The following is an 8,113-nucleotide window of genomic DNA, read 5'->3' as shown; positions in this document are numbered from 1 at the left end:
AGTGGCCTTGATCTGTTACATATTCATTAATTAGGTGCCTTGATCTGGTACATATTCATTAATTAGGTGCCTTGATCTGTACATATTCATTAATTAGGTGCCTTGATCTGTACATATTCATTAATTAGGTGCCTTGATCTGGTACATATTCATTAATTAGGTGCCTTGATCTGGTACATATTCATTAATTAGGTGCCTTGATCTGGTACATATTCATTAATTAGGTGCCTTGATCTGGTACATATTCATTAATTAGGTACCTTGATCTGGTACATATTCATTAATTAGGTGCCTTGATCTGGTACATATTCATTAATTAGGTACCTTGATCTGGTACGTATTCATTGATTAGGTGCCTTGATCTGGTACATATTCATTAATTAGGTGCCTTGATCTGGTACATATTCATTAATTAGGTGCCTTGATCTGGTACATATTCATTAATTAGGTGCCTTGATCTGGTACACATATTCATTAATTAGGTGCCTTGATCTGGTACATATTCATTAATTAGGTGTCTTGATCTGGTACATATTCATTAATTAGGTGCCTTGATCTGGTACATATTCATTAATTAGGTGCCTTGATCTGGTACATATTCATTAATTAGGTGCCTTGATCTGGTACATATTCATTAATTAGGTGCCTTGATCTGGTACATATTCATTAATTAGGTGCCTTGATCTGGTACATATTCATTAATTAGGTGCCTTGATCTGGTACATATTCATTAATTAGGTGCCTTGATCTTGTACATATTCATTAATTAGGTGCCTTGATCTGTTACATATTCATTAATTAGGTGCCTTGATCTGGTACATATTCATTAATTAGGTGCCTTGATCTGGTACATATTCATTAATTAGGTGCCTTGATCTGGTACATATTCATTAATTAGGTGCCTTGATCTGGTACATATTCATTAATTAGGTGCCTTGATCTGGTACATATTCATTAATTAGGTGCCTTGATCTGGTACATATTCATTAATTAGGTGCCTTGATCTGGTACATATTCATTAATTAGGTGCCTTGATCTGTACATATTCATTAATTAGGTGCCTTGATCTGGTACATATTCATTAATTAGGTGCCTTGATCTGGTACATATTCATTAATTAGGTGCCTTGATCTGGTACATATTTCATTAATTAGGTGCCTTGATCTGGTACATATTCATTAATTAGGTGCCTTGATCTGGTACATATTCATTAATTAGGTGCCTTGATCTGTTACATATTCATTAATTAGGTGCCTTGATCTGGTACATATTCATTAATTAGGTGCCTTGATCTGGTACATATTCATTAATTAGGTGCCTTGATCTGGTACATATTCATTAATTAGGTGCCTTGATCTGGTACATATTCATTAATTAGGTGCCTTGATCTGGTACATATTCATTAATTAGGTTCCTTGATCTTGTACATATTCATTAATTAGGTACCTTGATCTGGTACATATTCATTAATTAGGTGCCTTGATCTGGTACATATTCATTAATTAGGTGCCTTGATCTGTTACATATTCATTAATTAGGTGCCTTGATCTGGTACATATTCATTAATTAGGTGCCTTGATCTGTTACATATTCATTAATTAGGTGCCTTGATCTGGTACATATTCATTAATTAGGTGCCTTGATCTGTACATATTCATTAATTAGGTGCCTTGATCTGGTACATATTCATTAATTAGGTGCCTTGATCTGGTACATATTCATTAATTAGGTGCCTTGATCTGGTACATATTCATTAATTAGGTGCCTTGATCTGGTACATATTCATTAATTAGGTGCCTTGATCTGGTACATATTCATTAATTAGGTGCCTTGATCTGGTACATATTCATTAATTAGGTGCCTTGATCTGGTACATATTCATTAATTAGGTGCCTTGATCTGGTACATATTCATTAATTAGGTGCCTTGATCTGGTACATATTCATTAATTAGGTGCCTTGATCTGGTACATATTCATTAATTAGGTGCCTTGATCTGGTACATATTCATTTATTAGGTGCCTTGATCTGGTACATATTCATTAATTAGGTGCCTTGATCTGGTACATATTCATTAATTAGGTGCCTTGATCTGGTACATATTCATTAATTAGGTGCCTTGATCTGGTACATATTCATTAATTAGGTGCCTTGATCTGGTACATATTCATTAATTAGGTGCCTTGATCTGGTACATATTCATTAATTAGGTGCCTTGATCTTGTACATATTCATTAATTAGGTGCCTTGATCTGGTACATATTCATTAATTAGGTGCCTTGATCTGGTACATATTCATTAATTAGGTGCCTTGATCTGGTACATATTCATTAATTAGGTGCCTTGATCTGGTACATATTCATTAATTAGGTGCCTTGATCTGGTACATATTCATTAATTAGGTGCCTTGATCTGGTACATATTCATTAATTAGGTGTCTTGATCTGGTACATATTCATTAATTAGGTGCCTTGATCTGGTACATATTCATTAATTAGGTGCCTTGATCTGGTACATATTCATTAATTAGGTGCCTTGATCTGGTACATATTCATTAATTAGGTGCCTTGATCTGGTACATATTCATTAATTAGGTGCCTTGATCTGGTACATATTCATTAATTAGGTACCTTGATCTGGTACATATTCATTAATTAGGTGCCTTGATCTGTTACATATTCATTAATTAGGTGCCTTGATCTGGTACATATTCATTAATTAGGTGCCTTGATCTGGTACATATTCATTAATTAGGTGCCTTGATCTGGTACATATTCATTAATTAGGTGCCTTGATCTGGTACATATTCATTAATTAGGTGCCTTGATCTGGTACATATTCATTAATTAGGTGCCTTGATCTGGTACTATTCTTAATAGGTGCCTGATCTGTACATATTCATTAATTAGGTGCCTTGATCTGTACATATTCATTAATTAGGTGCCTTGATCTGGTACATATTCATTAATTAGGTGCCTTGATCTGGTACATATTCATTAATTAGGTGCCTTGATCTGGTACATATTCATTAATTAGGTGCCTTGATCTGGTACATATTCATTAATTAGGTGCCTTGATCTGGTACATATTCATTAATTAGGTGCCTTGATCTGGTACATATTCATTAATTAGGTGCCTTGATCTGGTACATATTCATTAATTAGGTGCCTTGATCTGGTACATATTCATTAATTAGGTGCCTTGATCTGGTACATATTCATTAATTAGGTGCCTTGATCTGGTACATATTCATTAATTAGGTGCCTTGATCTGGTACATATTCATTAATTAGGTGTCTTGATCTGGTACATATTCATTAATTAGGTGTCTTGATCTGGTACATATTCATTAATTAGGTGCCTTGATCTGGTACATATTCATTAATTAGGTGCCTTGATCTGGTACATATTCATTAATTAGGTGCCTTGATCTGGTACATATTCATTAATTAGGTGCCTTGATCTGGTACATATTCATTAATTAGGTGCCTTGATCTGGTACATATTCATTAATTAGGTGCCTTGATCTGGTACATATTCATTAATTAGGTGCCTTGATCTGGTACATATTCATTAATTAGGTGTCTTGATCTGGTACATATTCATTAATTAGGTGCCTTGATCTGGTACATATTCATTAATTAGGTGCCTTGATCTGGTACATATTCATTAATTAGGTGCCTTGATCTGGTACATATTCATTAATTAGGTGCCTTGATCTGGTACATATTCATTAATTAGGTGCCTTGATCTGTTACATATTCATTAATTAGGTGCCTTGATCTGGTACATATTCATTAATTAGGTGCCTTGATCTGGTACATATTCATTAATTAGGTGCCTTGATCTGGTACATATTCATTAATTAGGTGCCTTGATCTGGTACATATTCATTAATTAGGTGCCTTGATCTGGTACATATTCATTAATTAGGTGCCTTGATCTGGTACATATTCATTAATTAGGTGCCTTGATCTGGTACATATTCATTAATTAGGTGCCTTGATCTGGTACATATTCATTAATTAGGTGCCTTGATCTGGTACATATTCATTAATTAGGTGCCTTGATCTGGTACATATTCATTAATTAGGTGCCTTGATCTGTTACATATTCATTAATTAGGTGCCTTGATCTGGTACATATTCATTAATTAGGTGCCTTGATCTGGTACATATTCATTAATTAGGTGCCTTGATCTGGTACATATTCATTAATTAGGTGCCTTGATCTGGTAACTATTCATTAATTAGGTGCCTTGATCTGGTACATATTCATTAATTAGGTGCCTTGATCTGGTACATATTCATTAATTAGGTGCCTTGATCTGGTACATATTCATTAATTAGGTGCCTTGATCTGTTACATATTCATTAATTAGGTGCCTTGATCTGGTACATATTCATTAATTAGGTGCCTTGATCTGGTACATATTCATTAATTAGGTGCCTTGATCTGGTACATATTCATTAATTAGGTGCCTTGATCTGGTACATATTCATTAATTAGGTGCCTTGATCTGGTACATATTCATTAATTAGGTGCCTTGATCTGGTACATATTCATTAATTAGGTGCCTTGATCTGGTACATATTCATTAATTAGGTGCCTTGATCTGGTACAGTATTCATTAATTAGGTGCTTGATCTGGTACATATTCATTAATTAGGTGCCTTGATCTGGTACATATTCATTAATTAGGTGCCTTGATCTGGTACATATTCATTAATTAGGTGCCTTGATCTGGTACATATTCATTAATTAGGTGCCTTGATCTGGTACATATTCATTAATTAGGTGCCTTGATCTGGTACATATTCATTAATTAGGTGCCTTGATCTGGTACATATTCATTAATTAGGTGCCTTGATCTGGTACATATTCATTAATTAGGTGCCTTGATCTGGTACATATTCATTATTTAGGTGCCTTGATCTGGTACATATTCATTAATTAGGTGCCTTGATCTGGTACATATTCATTAATTAGGTGCCTTGATCTGGTACATATTCATTAATTAGGTGCCTTGATCTTGTACATATTCATTAATTAGGTGCCTTGATCTGGTACATATTCATTAATTAGGTGCCTTGATCTGGTACATATTCATTAATTAGGTGCCTTGATCTGGTACATATTCATTAATTAGGTGCCTTGATCTGGTACATATTCATTAATTAGGTGCCTTGATCTGGTACATATTCATTAATTAGGTGTCTTGATCTGGTACATATTCATTAATTAGGTGCCTTGATCTGGTACATATTCATTAATTAGGTGCCTTGATCTGGTACATATTCATTAATTAGGTGCCTTGATCTGGTACATATTCATTAATTAGGTGCCTTGATCTGGTACATATTCATTAATTAGGTGCCTTGATCTGGTACAAATTCATTAATTAGGTGCCTTGATCTGGTACATATTCATTAATTAGGTGCCTTGATCTGGTACATATTCATTAATTAGGTGCCTTGATCTGGTACATATTCATTAATTAGGTGCCTTGATCTGGTACATATTCATTAATTAGGTGCCTTGATCTGGTACATATTCATTAATTAGGTGCCTTGATCTGTTACATATTCATTAATTAGGTGCCTTGATCTGGTACATATTCATTAATTAGGTGCCTTGATCTGGTACATATTCATTAATTAGGTGTCTTGATCTGGTACATATTCATTAATTAGGTGCCTTGATCTGGTACATATTCATTAATTAGGTGCCTTGATCTTGTACATATTCATTAATTAGGTGCCTTGATCTGGTACATATTCATTAATTAGGTGCCTTGATCTGGTACATATTCATTAATTAGGTGCCTTGATCTGGTACGCATATTCATTAATTAGGTGCCTTGATCTGGTACATATTCATTAATTAGGTGCCTTGATCTGGTACATATTCATTAATTAGGTGCCTTTGATCTGGTACATATTCATTAATTAGGTGCCTTGATCTGGTACATATTCATTAATTAGGTGCCTTGATCTGGTACATATTCATTAATTAGGTGCCTTGATCTGGTACATATTCATTAATTAGGTGCCTTGATCTGGTACATATTCATTAATTAGGTGCCTTGATCTGGTACATATTCATTAATTAGGTGCCTTGATCTGGTACATATTCATTAATTAGGTGCCTTGATCTGGTACTATTCATTAATTAGGTGCTTGATCTGGTACATATTCATTAATTAGGTGCCTTGATCTGGTACATATTCATTAATTAGGTGCCTTGATCTGGTACATATTCATTAATTAGGTGCCTTGATCTGGTACATATTCATTATTTAGGTGCCTTGATCTGGTACATATTCATTAATTAGGTGCCTTGATCTGGTACATATTCATTAATTAGGTGCCTTGATCTGGTACATATTCATTAATTAGGTGCCTTGATCTGTTACATATTCATTAATTAGGTGCCTTGATCTGTTACATATTCATTAATTAGGTGCCTTGATCTGTTACATATTCATTAATTAGGTGCCTTGATCTGGTACATATTCATTAATTAGGTGCCTTGATCTGGTACATATTCATTAATTAGGTGCCTTGATCTGGTACATATTCATTAATTAGGTGCCTTGATCTGGTACATATTCATTAATTAGGTGCCTTGATCTGGTACGTATTCATTAATTAGGTGCCTTGATCTGGTACATATTCATTAATTAGGTGTCTTGATCTGGTACATATTCATTAATTAGGTGTCTTGATCTGGTACGTATTCATTAATTAGGTGCCTTGATCTGGTACATATTCATTAATTAGGTGCCTTGATCTGGTACATATTCATTAATTAGGTGCCTTGATCTGGTACATATTCATTAATTAGGGTACCTCTGGTACATATTCATTAATTAGGTGCCTTGATCTGGTACGTATTCATTAATTAGGTGCCTTGATCTGGTACATATTCATTAATTAGGTGCCTTGATCTGGTACGTATTCATTAATTAGGTGCCTTGATCTGGTACATATTCATTAATTAGGTGTCCTTGATCTGGTACATTTTCATTAATTAGGTGCCTTGATCTGGTACATATTCATTAATTAGGTGTCTTGATCTGGTACATATTCATTAATTAGGTGCCTTGATCTGGTACCTATTCATTAATTAGGTGCCTTGATCTGGTACATATTCATTAATTAGGTGCCTTGATCTGGTACATATTCATTAATTAGGTACCTTGATCTGTACATATTCATTAATTAGGTGCCTTGATCTGTACTATTCATTAATTAGGTGCCTTGATCTGTACATATTCATTAATTAGGTGCCTTGATCTGGTACATATTCATTAATTAGGTGCCTTGATCTGGTACATATTCATTAATTAGGTGCCTTGATCTGGTACATATTCATTAATTAGGTGCCTTGATCTGGTACATATTCATTAATTAGGTGCCTTGATCTGGTACATATTCATTAATTAGGTGCCTTGATCTGGTACGTATTCATTAATTAGGTGCCTTGATCTGGTACATATTCATTAATTAGGTGCCTTGATCTGGTACATATTCATTAATTAGGTGCCTTGATCTGGGTACATATTCATTAATTAGGTGCCTTGATCTGGTACATATTCATTAATTAGTGCCTTGATCTGGTACATATTCATTAATTAGGTGCCTTGATCTGGTACATATTCATTAATTAGGTGCCTTGATCTGGTACATATTCATTAATTAGGTGCCTTGATCTGGTACATATTCATTAATTAGGTGCCTTGATCTGGTACATATTCATTAATTAGGTGCCTTGATCTGGTACATATTCATTAATTAGGTGCCTTGATCTGGTACATATTCATTAATTAGGTGCCTTGATCTGGTACATATTTCATTAATTAGGTGCTTGATCTGGTACATATTCATTAATTAGGTGCCTTGATCTGGTACATATTCATAATTAGGTGCCTTGATCTGGTACATATTCATTAATTAGTGCCTTGATCTGGTACATATTCATTAATTAGGTGCCTTGATCTGGTACATATTCATTAATTAGGTGCCTTGATCTGGTACATATTCATTAATTAGGTGCCTTGATCTGGTACATATTCATTAATTAGGTGCCTTGATCTGGTACATATTCATTAAT

This window comes from Argopecten irradians, chromosome 4 (genome assembly GCF_041381155.1).
Source record: "Argopecten irradians isolate NY chromosome 4, Ai_NY, whole genome shotgun sequence".
Classification (NCBI taxonomy): Eukaryota; Metazoa; Mollusca; class Bivalvia; order Pectinida; family Pectinidae; genus Argopecten; species Argopecten irradians.
The sequence above is the reverse complement of the archived record's forward strand: the minus strand, read 5'-3'. Positions refer to the sequence as shown.